The following is a 14497-nucleotide window of genomic DNA, read 5'->3' on the forward strand; positions in this document are numbered from 1 at the left end:
TAAAGTAGTCAGTTGTTTGCTTCTCTAAAATTTGCTCATAAAGAGGAAAACAAATTCACATAAAAAGCAACACATGAAACTTTTCCGCATACCACCTTCTAAAATTAACGTTCAGCTGGTATGTGAATAAACCTCCTGGCAAGTTTCAACTTCAGCGAATTTTAAAATACAGGTGTTTTGAGAGAGAAACATGAAATATTTTTGAGTGTTCAGGTTTATCAAAAAGCATAACATATCCTACCTACTAATTCTCACTGATTCTCATTTTCAAATGAATGCTCATGTTATAAAAGTTGTATGCAACTTGGAAGTCGGGGGACATATGAACCTCAGTTAAATGAAAGAAATACAAGCACCTTCTATACAAGCATAGAATTGTAGGTAAGGAGATCATTTTTGGATTTGAAAAGTTCAGCTGTGTGCTAAGGTACATGCAAAAGATCCACAGAAGAACTACTAAATATTCATGCAAACTTGCCGTATTTATTTAAATACAAATGGTATTTCTTTTGTGTGATTTTTTTCCCATATAGACTTTTAACATTTAGAGTAGGCAAAAAGAGAAAAATTAGATCAGATTTTAGACTACAGATTCTACACTACAGATTCTGATTATTTGATTAACAACTGCAATAGTAGAATGTTTTCTTTAGGAAATCAAAGCAAACTTTACCCTAAATCTCTCCCTTATGTCTTCCATCATATCACAAGTCTTTGGGGGGTATCAAAGCACCAAATGCATTCCAGTGCCCCAAGAGTGTTTGATTTGCATTCTGTATCACTTCAAAATTGTGAATGAGAGAACAAAGAAAGGACAGAAAATAAAAATCAGTTATTTAATTATTTTAGAAAAATAAATTTCACTGCTAGTGCAAGAAACTGTAACACAACGTATTTCACGGGGAAAAATGAAACTGTTCTCAGAGTTTTGTTTTACATAAATGGCCTAATACTAGCCTTCTGCACACTGTTTCTAATCTTTTACCCCACAATACACTTTCTCATAATGATATATACTAACGGAGGGGAAAAAAAAACCCCAGTACCTCAGCAGAAGTTTCTACATACACATCTATTTTTTGATAATGAAGGGGACCTAAAATATGTCAAGAACCCAGTGATCTGTTACAACAGTTTGTTTTTCAACAGTGCAGAAGACAAAACCGGAAAGACCTCAACCAATCCTGAGAATACGCAGAAATAAAAACTAAGTGCCCACCAATTTGTAAAAGTCTGAGAAAAAACAGAGCTGAGAGCACTACAAAGCTCTTCCCTCCTATCTACATTCTCTTGTTTCCGCCTCCCTAATAACTTGTTGATGGGTTTATATGTGGGATTTGATTTTGTAGGTTCTTTCACTGCCTCCCAGCCAACAATCTGATTAACATTTCCTTTTATTTGTGACTGCTTACTCTATAACCAAAACTCTCATAGCACGGGTAGTTTGAAAATCACATCCTATCTCTGAAATTGGGCTCTAAGTATGCATCACTCCTGACATTTATTCTTATGTTAAGTTCTGTCTGAACTTGGCATTCCCCATCACTGGTTTAAATTAGTTACTATTCAGACAGTCAGTCATTCAAGCTGCCCAGCACGTTAAAATATTTTCAAAGTCTCAAGAATTCAATGATAAGAAAGAAGGCAATAAATAGCTTAAGATCTTCCAAGTGGAGGCTGATATGAATTAGCTTCAGTGCATCTATGCTTCAATTAGAACAACACAAATCAACAATAAAGAGCAAGGATTAGGGCCCAGATTCATCCTAAATCAGAGATGTATAAACAAGCAGCCCAGGCAATATGGGTCCTCTCAACCATAGAGAATGTCTGCCATGGGGCAACTCAACTCATCTAAGATCTCTGTTGCCATCTCTAATGAATACAGTGGAGCTCCAAGAGAACGAGGCTTCTAAATTTACTAGTTCAGGTAAGCACCTTTAAATGGGTGAATATCTGCCTAAGCCTCATGTATCCATACATTTCTATAATCAGACTATTATAATTATCCTCAAATTGATTAAATGAATTTCTGTAATAAGAAATAATCTCTAAAAAAACTGCTTCAGTATGCTACGTGAATCTGATAATAAGCAAAGCACAGCTAAAATGTTCAAAGAATTAAGAGGAAGTCAATTCTGCTACACATATGAAAAAGATTTTTTACATTCTTTTTTAATACCTTTTTCTTATCCTGTCCTGCAGAAATATTTACACCTAAAAGGACGCTAGACATGTACTATCTGGCATTCAGCATGTATCATTAATAAATAGTAATGGCATCGTAGAAACGTGGCAGCAAAAAGGGTCTTGCTATAGTTCCAAAGAAAAAATATTAATAACTATCTAAAGGAAGCCAATCAAGTCAGAAAAGAAAATGTTGATTTTTCAGCTGCCAGAAAGCTGAAAATCAGTGGAGGAAGCAGATGCTAGAATTGTACTTAATGTAATTTAAAATTTGAAAACAGAACAGCAGTTTTGGCTATGCTGAAAACCAAACATGGTTATAGCACCAGCTGGGAAGGATCTACTAAGCAGCTCTTGTGATTTATATCTTTGAAAGCTTCATGGGTCACTCAACATAAACACCTTTGTTTGTCATACACATCCTGCTAAAAATGATTAAGATTTAAGTGAGGTTTCAAATGTCTGAATTACAAATTCTGAAAAAAGGTAGTGTAAAACACAAAAGCATAATAACAATGCATCTTAGAAACACTGTATTTAAAAATATTTAATAAACCTAATTTTTCTGTCATTACTTTGTAAAATTCAGATAAAATCTTTGATAATTTTTCCAAAACTCCATTAAATTGATAACAAGAACTTTGGACATGCTACTTGTAAAAAAATAAGTTAAAACACGGCAATCCAAGACGAACTTTCAGCAAAGCTTTCTTTTTTCTAATAATTGTCAATGAAAATTATTATGAAGGTTGGTCCAATCTTTTCTATAGTAAGGGAAGACACCAGTTTGGAGACTCCTATAGGGAACAACAAATCTCTCTGCCAGCATGGATGGAGCATTCGGTGTTACAAACTAAACAAATGAGGAGTTTCACTGCAACAAACTAGTCATAGTGACAAATATCTGTAACTCTGAAGCTCAAGCACAATGCCAGCATAACAAAAAATTAAAGAGTAAGAGCATTAACCAGATCTCCCAGTAAGGCTTTATCCAACTTAGCTTTGTATTAAGCACAATCAATATATTAACAATACTTATTCCTATTTCTTATAAAATATTTACTACTCTTCATAACTGTTGCATTAAGACATTATAACTTCTAACTACTATTTTGACTCTAGATATCCACTGAAATCTATAAGAAATCAAGCTTCTAATTAAAAACATAAATGATTTCTAAAGCTGAAGCTCTGAGTCCCTGTGCAAGATGCAAAAAAAGCACATTTCTAGAATTAAGGCACCACTGCCCTGCAGTATCCCCCAGCACATTTAGAGTTCCTCTCAGCCAGCGCAGGCAATTCTGGCTGTTCTGAATCCACTTCAGAAACACTTACATCCTTCCCTGCATCGCATAAGAAACTCTGCAAATCTAACACTCTGGGAATTAGACTCCTGTGTTTGGTTTAATAATATCCAACATAAGCACTATAACCTCTTTTTGGAAGTGGGGATCTCTGCCCTTTTCAAAACTGCACACTTCTCAGGGAAATCCTATGTAAAATAAATTATAGAACCAGAAGGATCCACATACTGCAGTAACAGAGTCTAAGTTCCAAAATCAGCATAACCTCAGAAATAATCTTTTAAATCCTGATTCAGGAAACCATTGGTTTAGTAGCACATAAGTAGGCAAGCTGCATATGTTTAAATATTTAGCTAGGTTGAGATACTGATGAACAGCAATTTTTCACACATGCACGTGTTATTGTGCCCCAGCAAAATTCTTTGGAGACTGGAAGGAGAAAAAGGCAGCTTTTTAAAGAGAAAATGCATCTTGAAAAATATGCAATTCATCTATAAAAGCTACATTTATGTTGCAAAGGTTACCTACACTGTCTCTACTAGCAACAAGTCTTCTTTTCTAATTTGAATTCAGTGAAAGAACTGTAAGTTGTGAACTTCCAAAAACAGCCGAAGCATTTTAGCCACACACCCAGTTTCATGATAATAAACATGTCCTTCCCCTTCAAAAAAAAACTTCAAATACTGCCAAAAGACCATAAAACTAATGAGGTATAATACCTTCAGGACTTGTTATTCTGGCATACTTCAACCAACACCCTGTGAAAAATGACAGCAATGTTGGACCTATGAAATATAGCCTGTGTTAGTGCAGTAACTGGTCACCGAGGTACCAGCCAAAGAAGAAAGAGGGAACTCCAACAGCAATTCTCTGGACTCAAACCTCAAACTCAGCAACATCATTTCTAAATATGCAAAAAATACTGACTGGCATGTCTTCCAACTTGTTAATGAAAATGAAAAGAAGACGACGACATCAGCTCTTTAAAGCTCATGGAACATGAAAAGACATCCTGTTCAGTTAAAACTTCAATTTATTTTCCTACTTCACTGAAATCTGAGAAAACTTAATTCCAAGAAGTAGAGATTATGCTGCTCTATGTTATTGCTGCTATTTGTTCTGTACAACTGCCATGGAGGACGAGGAAAGAAAACATCCTCCGGGCTGAGAAAAACCTCCCTTTAATAGAAGTACCAGAGGAAATGAGGGAAGTACACTTACTTTAATCCATACACATGCTTTAGCTACTTCCCTGCACCAGGTGTGCCAAGTTTTTAGCATTGAAGCAAGTGTGACACTTCAAGCACTTTAATTTGAATTAGGTTGTTTATAAAAACCCCTTTCTTCCCTTCATTTCCAAAGGGAACTTCTCACATGTTTCATTCTATACAATGATACTATGTTTATACCAACTGCCACTTAGAAAAGACATAAAACAGGTTTATAAACAGTATCTGCAAAATGTAAAGTTAAAAAATTGCACAAAGTGGCTGTACAGTGTTTTAAGTTAAATGGAAGACGTTTCTGTTTCCACTTATATCAGTGAAAATATACACTACCTTCGTTGACTTCAGCAGAATTACTGCATCCACTGCATAACTGGATGTAATGTTTATACCTTCTGATCCATAATACATTTCTGACATATCTACAAGATCCTCTGCAGGCAGACATAAGCTCTCTTGGAGAAAGGAGGTATGTTAGTTCAGGCATGGTGCCATGCCAAGCCTGGACAAAGGGCTTCCAGTCAGATCAATGAGTCAGCAAAATTAATTCATCACTACTTTGACCTGGGATCATCATCATTGAATGTGTCAACATACCCAGAGCAGAAGGTGTTTCTGCTGATTTATGAGGCCTTCTAAAATGGCCTGTCCAAACATCAGGTCATTTGGACATCAAGAGTGTACCTGAAAGTTTTTAAGAGAGTATAAATATTTTAAAGCACAGCTACAATTAAAAAACTCCCATTTTCATACAAATAGAATAGAATAGAATAGAATATTTCAGTTGGAAGGGACCTACAAGGATCATCATAGTCCAACTGCCTGACCAATTCAGGGGTGATCAAGTTAAAGCATGTTCTTAAGGGCATTGTCCAAATGCCTCTTAAATACTGACAGGCTTGGGGCATTGACCACCTGCCTAGGAAGCCTGTTCAAAAATAACAGACACTTTTATTTTATCGCCACCAAAAGATAAGTGGACAAGTTTTACTCAGCCTCATCATATTACTTTTGATATTTCTGTGACAGGCTGGTCTTATTCTCAACTTCCAAGTTTTAAAGTTTCCAACTTCCAAGCTATCAGTCCAGATAAACTTCTGCACATCCTTTCCCTTAGCATTTGCCCTTCTAATTCCACTGGGCCCTGCTGGCCACCCCACCCCATCCCATCACCTTTCTCTGAAGTGCCTGCTCCCACAGCAACCCTGCAGCAGGATTACCGATGGGATGGCAGCAGACAGTAGTTTGCCTTTCATGTCACTCAAATTCAAGTATTCCTTCTTATGCTTGAAATGATCATTAAATGAAGGAAGGGTGTGTCTTCCTGTTTTACTTTAGGGAAATCAAAACAAACAAGCTCTCCTTTGAAGGAGAAGGATAGGAAAATAATATGGTCTTCAAAAAAAAGAAAAAAAGAATAAAAGAAAAAAAGGAGAAAACTTGAAACACAGCTGTTCTGTTCTTTGCATTCTGTTTAAATATTTTTCAGTCTAACAGTCAAACAGTTCAAAATAACATAATGCATATGCTGTACAACAACTGTCAGACCTGGATTTTCTCATTTCTGCTGCAACATGAGACCTAGCACCTCTTCACATGAATTGAAATAAATAAATAAAGGAAACTTAAGATCAATGCCATGACAAATGATTCAAACTTCATCCTTTCTTTTCCTAAATCTTAGAAAGCTAATTATATCTTTTGATAACAAAATGTTCACTGTAGCTCAGAGAAAATAGTGTATTTATGATCTCAGTATTTTTGCAGAAGTACACTAATAGAAACTATAACATTATGGAATTAGTTAACTAATTTTTATTTCAAATAAAAAGATATGTACCTTGAGGGGTTAGTCTATCTTTTGAGCTACACAAAAGAGTACAAGGATAGCTATCAGTGATTCAAATCAACTTATTCAAATTAAGAAATACCATGCTTTTTTCCTAAAACCTATGCATTTCCTAATGATGACACTTCACAGAAATTGCAAATTACTCTAGCTTCAGGAGTCGTTTACTAAAAATGAATTTCAATATTTACTGTACTAAACTAAATATTGCAAGTCAGAAGTACTATGAAAGAAGAATGGGTACATAGAAACATGTTAGTCTTGGACTGCTGTGTTTTAACAGATGTTATTTTCGCAGGGTGGCAACTTTAAAAATCTCGAATGAAGTTTTTTCAGTGATGAACACTGATACAAAGGTTTGCTTTTTAAGCATATTTCATGCATTTCATTTCTTCCCTTTATGAAAAAAGGTCTGGGTCAATGTTCTTTTTGTTTAAAACAAACCATGCATAGTTTTGACAGCACCTTAGTGCTTCACTAATTTTTTCAGTCTTATCACCTGTTGTCACAACAGTCTTGTCTTTCTAAATTGTTCTAGACATAATTTATTTTCTTAACTTAATAAGAATAAGGTACGTAGTTTGTATTCTCCAGTTCAACATAATTTCTCATTAGCCAGCTGCAATCAGAAGATGTCCTTAGCATTGCAGCTGCTTCACAAATCCAACAATGATTTTAAACATCAATATTTAAAATAGCAACAGAATATAAAATCCAAAATCCATTCCATATTAAAAACCATAATCTTGTGCAGGAATGTCCTTTATGTTCTAAATATTTCCATTTAGCTGAAATAAACCATTCTTTTGACAAAAACGTGAAACCAAGGCTTTTTCTAATGCAAGAGAAAACTAAGAACTTTTATGCTTTACATTTGAAGCTCCTCCTGACTGTGCAGTTTCAAAACCAGTTTCAGCCATTCCAGTCAATGCTGCACTGCTCCTAAATGAGCCCTTGGACTGCAAATGAACCCTGCAGCTTTAAAGTAATTGCAGAAACATAGAAATGTATTATACACTACTATGTGGGCCTGTACTATAATTCATTTTCAACAGTTGGAGCAAAGTATGAGCTTTTTACAGCATATTACTTTGCCATCGTTGTTGCTTTTCATAAACAAGATAAATTGTCCTGCAACACACTGGCCTGTGTCCTACAACTCCAAGGCAGTCCAGACCTTGTGTGGTGGGCTGACCTTGGCTGCCTGCCAAGTGCCCACCAAGCCAGTCTCTCACTCCCTCTCCTCAGTAGGATGGGGAAGAAAATAAGATGAAAAACCTCATGGGTCAAGATAAAGGCAGTTTAATGGGAAGAAAAAAAAAAAAAAAAAAAAAAGCAAAGGGTGTGCATGGAAGCAAATTTAAAAAAAAAAAAAAAAAAGACTGATTCTCTACTTCCACCAGCAGGCAACGTCCACCCGCTCCCCGGGGAAGCGGGGCCTCAGCACACATAGTGGCTGCTTTGGAAGACACACCCCCCTTCTCTTAGCTTTTACTGCTGAGCAGAAGTCATATGGTATGGAATATCCCTTTGGTCAGTTGGGGGCAACTGTCCTGGCTGTGTCCCCTCCCAACCTCCTGGGGGCAGGGGGGAAGTTGCAGTGACAGCCTTGATGCAGTGCAAGCACTGCTCAGCAATAGCCAAAAAACTGGTGTGTTATCAAAACCCTTCCAGCTACAAATACAAAGCACAGCACTATATGGGCTGCTATGAGGAAAGTTAACTCCACCCCAGTCAGACCCAATATACCTTGATTTGCACTTAAAAAAAAAAAAAAAAAAAAAAGGGCTTGTGCATTCTGTCAGTAAAATCAAGCAATCTCCTTAAGCTGCTGTGCTTCTGAATATTTGCAAATATTTGAAGTTATTTTGTTAGTAGTTGATATCAGTGAGCAAAACCATGAGGGTTTTGAATGTTTATCTAAAAATGAAAAGCTCGCCTACATATTTAGCCTTCAGTTAAGAAGAGTAAATAGCTTCCCCTAAATTCAGCAGAAGACAGAACATGGTGCTAAAATCTCAAATAAGTAACTCAAGATATGGTGACAGATGACAAGTTTCAATCTTGTAAGGAAAAAATTCTTTACTTAAAAGAAAGGCTTTTGGAACTCATAGATGATTTATGTTACCCTTAGGCATTTCTCTCTTGGTCTCAAAATAAAAAAGAAATTGTTAACACAATCTTCTGATCAAAGAGCGTCACTAGGAAACAGAATATAAATTTTTCTTTTTGTGTTTGAAAAGGTAAAACATCAGTGTCCTCTGAGGAAAAAGAAAAATAATCACAATTATAATTATGAAAGAAAGATTCAAAGATAAAGGAAGATTAAAATTCAGGTCTGCTGCTAGATATGCTGTCAGCCTTCTATGCAGACATTCCACACCAAAAATGCCAGACACTGTTCAGGTGCAGACTGCTGAAATCTCTCTCAGATGACAATTTTAGTATCTAACCTGTATGCAACAAAACCAAACTATATTCAATTTTCAGTATGGAAGAGGTAACCAAAGCAATAAAAGGAGAGAGGAAGAGAGAAATGGAGGAGGGGGGAAGGTGATGGAAATAAAAGCACCCTGCGGAAGACCTTTGGGCAGGACCCAAAAGCTGCAGATAGGACTGCAAGAACTTGTAGAAAAAACCTACAAGGCTGAAGAAATTGCTTACTTTTGCTTCCTTTATGCTTTATCTAGGAAAAAAATCAGATTTTGCATGGGTAAAGAAACTAGACTATGACAAGAAATATCTGCTGCTTTCATTAGCTTATCCCATAACAGAAACAACTCACAAGACCCCAAATCTGCCTATCTACTCAACTCAAAAGAGGTGATGTTGTGTATAAGGCTAATACCTTTCAACATGTTCCAACACATCTCGTAACTCCACAGTTGAGTCTCATTCACATGAAGTCATCTTAAAGAAAAACAAAAGTAACATGATATACCAGTTTATTTCATAAATGTCTGCATTTACAGACTAAAACATGTGGATTTGGTTTTAATTTAATCTACACAGTTTTATTAATGAGCTTCCTAAATCCATCCTAAATCACCCTACATCAAATAGATAGCTGTAAATTAATTTTAATACATTTTCTCACCCATTGCTGAGCTGTAGAGGCTATTAGAATATACAATAAAAATCTCTTTTACAGATTTCATATGATAAACAGAACATGGAGAGAATCATTTCAATCATTACTCAAAAATTCCTTCTTTTCCATTAAATTTACTTTTTTCCCTGAAAGTTTATGATTCACCAAAAGCAGAAACAACAGATGAGTAAGGAAAACAGTCAAACAGTTTTTATTTGTCTTTTCATAAACATTGCCTCTCAATGCAATCTGCTTGAAGCTTAAGGTTTACCCCAGTATGCAACACACACCTAGTAAGGGGAATTGAGATACTGGTCTGATAGAAAGAGTCGCAGTAGCAATTTACGAAGAGAACCCAGGGGATGCACTTGCATGGAACATATATTTGGCATATACCAAAATAAATCCAACCAAACATAAAGCTTGTTCACAGTTATGCCTCATTTCATATTTGAATATAGACCACATGTTTGAGGATTAAGCTGGTGAACACAATCTGTCTCTTCCAGGAAACAGTAATGTAACAATCAGGCTATAGAACTGTCAATTACTTCATATAGACCAGCTGTGCACAAAGCATGGTGTGCTCCAAAACACAGACCCTTATACAAGAAGATCTTCTGTAACAAGAGCCTCAAAACACACCCACGTGTAATTGAGCCAGTAGTCTTTCCACAGGAGAAAAAACAAACAAACAAAAAAAAAACTACACACATTAATACTGCAAAGAGGACACCCACTACTTTTCAGAGTTCTCCCAGTCTGAGGTGGACTTCAAATAGCCCTTTTTTCATTCAATACTTCATTTACTGGGAGTGTCTTTTTTTATCATTTTGTATAGGAAAGAAACTAAAAAAGGGAAATTGCACTTGTACTTTTCCATCTACTTTATTGCTGCCCAAACTATGTTTCACCAGACAGCAAGCAGACCTCTATGAAGAAAATAGCCTGCCAAATTCTAGAATTACAGGTTAAAAAACAGACACGAGCCAAATGAGCAGCACAGGATCCATAAATCTCAGGCAACACTAAATTGAACTGAGGCTTATTTTTCCTTTTGATCTCACTCAGCAGATTAACCAGGCTTTTCAAGCGATCAGTACCTAATACTTTGAAAAAAGACACAGAGAAAAGCTGACAGATTTTATAATTCATTTCTAATACTTGCGCTATTTCCCAACCCTTTTCAGGAGTTGATACTTGTACGTGACTTTAGAGATATATAGAAAAGATGGATAGTAAATCCTGATAGGGAAAAAGGCCCCTATTGCTTCTTGTCTTGCACTTCTAAGAAAGTAAACATTAATGTTATGAGTTGTGTTAATGACTTATGTTAATAAGTCATGTTTAATCATATATGTTTTGTAAAAAGCTTCCAGGCAATAACAGCTGAAGCAAAAGCCACAATCTTGTTTATGTGGGTGCCTCTTTTTCCTTTAGAAGACAAACTTTATCTGTAAGTAAATCAGGTTGTTAACTGAACTACAGAAATAAGTCAATGAAGTCTTACAGTTAGGAATCAGAATGAAGTGGAAGAAATAACCACCGGTACAATTCCGACAGTCACAACAGCCTTAAAGAAAACATGACTCACAAAGTTACTAAAAAAAAATCTCTTTTAAATAATCAAAAGCTTATTTTTGGATACACATTGATTTTCATTATTTGAAGAGTTTCCCTGTAAAAACTTGTCTTATGTGACTGTGTTACAGGAGCAGGGTACAGTTCCTTCAATCTTTTTTAAAACTGTTCCTTCAATCTTTTTAAAAACTGTACAAAAAAAGTCTCCTGCAGTGGAGAATTCAATTTTGTCCTTCAAATCACCTGACTTACTAAAACAAACATGCATAAGGTTACATAAGCTTATGTGTAACATAACCTTATTCTGCATACAGTAACCTTATTCTGCACATATAACCTTATTACATAACAAACATGCAACAGTAAAACGGACACATTTTAGAAATGTCAGCCTAAATATAAAGATGTACATCATTTCATATAAGAATACCCCTGCAAGACAGAATTGTTGAAATTCTGTTCCAAGCTGACACCACAAGACTTTTAAGTCTGAAGATCCGGTGCCCATGAGTAAATATTTTTACTTACAAGTAGTATTGCTGCCTGTCAGACAGGTGCTTATTTTTTTATTTTATAATAAATGCTACAGGAATACACTGATGACAGAAAAAGGCCATGATAAAAGCACATACCTCATGTTCCAAAATTATACTTTCTGTTTGCAGCATTTGTATTTATCTCCATATATTTCCAATCCTATGACAAAAGTTTGTGATACTAGAATAGGGCCTAAAAAGAGACTTGGAATACTTTAACAAAGTATCACTTCAAGAAATGAGGTAAACATTATACTTCTATTATGAAACACTGACATGAACGGTTCAAATGCAATTCCACGCAGGTCAGAAGTATGCCTTCTCTCAGTAATCAATACAGAGTTAGAACTGTGGGCTGTAGACTTTGGCAGCTTCTCCATGTCACACTGTGGCAAGCATGATCTGAAAACTCTGAACATAATTCAGTATTGAGACAGGAAAACAGATTAGAAATGAAAATCTTGTTCAAAGTTGATACTTACGCCAGACCCACCAAGTTGCTTAGAGAAAGCTTTATACAGAGAGTTAAAGCTGCTTTGTTAGGCAGCTTTAGAAATATTTTGAGCTGTGGGAATTTCTCCCCAGTTCTCCCTTCTCCCCTCCCTTTTTTAAATAAGAACTTTTATGAACCAGTATTCAACTCCAAACTTCAGAAAGCATACAGGGCCATTGGGTCATGTGCATTACAATGCCTGATTCATCATGTATTTATATCGTAAATTATGTTTCACTATAAGAAAAATAATTCCTTGTCAAAATGAAAATGCTCAATTTTGACAGTTAATTTATATGCCTGACCAAAAAATAGACCCCAGCCAAAAAGCCTCATTAACTTAATTTTATCTAATGCATACCCATATGGAGGCAGAGAGGACAATTACAGATTCATAATTTTATTATCTGGATAAGAAGATTATTTTTTAATAGGTGAAGAATGGTCTTACACAGCTATAAACATATAAAATGTAAAGATACTGGACTACTAACCACACTTGTATTAGTTACATCAGTTTGGTTACATATTTTAGTAATCTTTTCAGTTTTTCCTCATGAAATCTAGGCTACTACCTTAGTAGTTTTAAGCTTCAAGCTATCTCAATTTTTCCCTTAGAAAATTTTTGTTTGGGAGAGAAATATTGTATATTACCAATTTTATTTTGTATTGTTCCCTTCCAAAATAATAGAAGATTTCTGGGGCCCTGCTCTCTCCAAAGCAGAGAAAAGTAATGTGTGAATAAATCAAGTTACATTTGCTGTGTATCTGTGAACGTAAATACATCAGTGCTGTCAAGTTTCATTCAGTAACTATGGAACTTTCAAATATGCCCTTTTCCAAATGCAAATTATTTCTCAGCAAAAGACCTTATATAATTCTACAGTCTCATCATACTACAAACTATCTGAATTTCTGAGACATTGATGTTTACATTCATTTGCCCTCTTCCCCACCACCACCCCCGTGTCACCCCTTCCCCCATCCTCAGTGAGTCCTTGGCTTGAAACTTCAGTATCTAGTAAGACAGCCTATCCTGTCCCTAGGAAGAAAGGCCCCATTTATAACCTTCTGGCTTTCAAAAATGCCACTATCAAAGAAAAGACAAGGAAGACTCAACCAACCAACAAAAACAAAAAGTAGGAAAAAAGGTGAGGGATTTTTAGAAAAATAAGGAGAGCCCAAAAAGTGACCAGAGCGCTAAGCTTCTACTCAGTGAAGTCTGTGAAAACTCTACTAATTCAGCTCAGTGGTCAAGAAGGATTTAAGGTGCAGAAACACTTTATCCACTTGTACTCTACTGGTACTTACATCTTTCCAGATATTGCTTTGACCAGATACTTTTTCAGAATTCTACACTTGGAGCTTTGCAAATCTTTGAAAATGGGCATGTGGAAACTGCTCACGGAGAGCACTGACTTCCGTTAGCAGAATAATCAGAATGATGGAAAGCAGACATCACACTGGAGTTTTATTTCTAATAAATGGGCTGAAACATTAGGAGGCTTACTTATAGAAATCTGTTTACTAAGGTGAGAAACTTATATTCTTGATTCACCATCTACTAGCATCTACTTTACTGTTTTCATGGGAGGAATTGCAATGAAGATCAATCACCCCTGAAGAAGCCAGTAGGAATACTTAAGCCATTTCAAATGCTAGGATCTTGTACCCCCTCTTTGTTAGCAGAAACTCTCCTGTTACATACAGACTATACTATTGGCAGATGCTGCCAATATTTTGAGGCATTTTTTTAATGTGTTTGTTTCTCTATATCACACTAGAAAAAAACCCTCATCGCTCAGGAAAATTATACATTAGTCCCGGTGTTTGCCATCCTTCTTGTTTCAAAATAACACACAAGAAAAATGTCCACATAGATATTTCCCCTCCCATACACTTGAAAATCAACTAGTAAGTCTGGATGCAAGTTCACAATGAACACAAAGCACAGAATTAGGGCAGAAAACCAGCATTTGCTCTTAACACCACTCCTAACAAAAAGTGGCAACCAAGTCTTCATCACTCTCAAACTTAAACTATTCCAGATCAATGCATCTGGAATTAATACACCTGTATTAATACAGAGCACATCATAAAAAACAGACCTTGAGTAACTGTTGGAACAAGGATAAATATAACTAGTTTTCTACTTTTTTTGAAGAATATTTTCCAAGTTCTACAGGTTTTAACTTTGGTCTTAGATGCAAACAATAGAGCTTCAGAATAC

At 35.8% G+C, this 14497-nt stretch overlaps 1 protein-coding gene across 6 annotated transcripts in view; it reads right to left on the reverse strand.

The window, feature by feature from the left end:
- The window catches only part of B3GNTL1 (UDP-GlcNAc:betaGal beta-1,3-N-acetylglucosaminyltransferase like 1), a 132799-nt gene that overhangs the window by 47554 nt on the left and 70748 nt on the right, over positions 1-14497 (reverse strand). Inside the window, exon 3 of one of the 6 annotated variants that reach the window (XM_052809098.1) lies at positions 9415-9476. The exons of the other annotated variants lie outside the window; for them this stretch is intronic. The gene's annotated coding sequence lies outside the window, so the exon portion shown is untranslated. The remainder of the gene's footprint in view (positions 1-9414; positions 9477-14497) is intronic. 6 annotated transcript variants of the gene reach the window in all.

This window comes from Harpia harpyja, chromosome 14, assembly GCF_026419915.1.
Source record: "Harpia harpyja isolate bHarHar1 chromosome 14, bHarHar1 primary haplotype, whole genome shotgun sequence".
Classification (NCBI taxonomy): Eukaryota; Metazoa; Chordata; class Aves; order Accipitriformes; family Accipitridae; genus Harpia; species Harpia harpyja.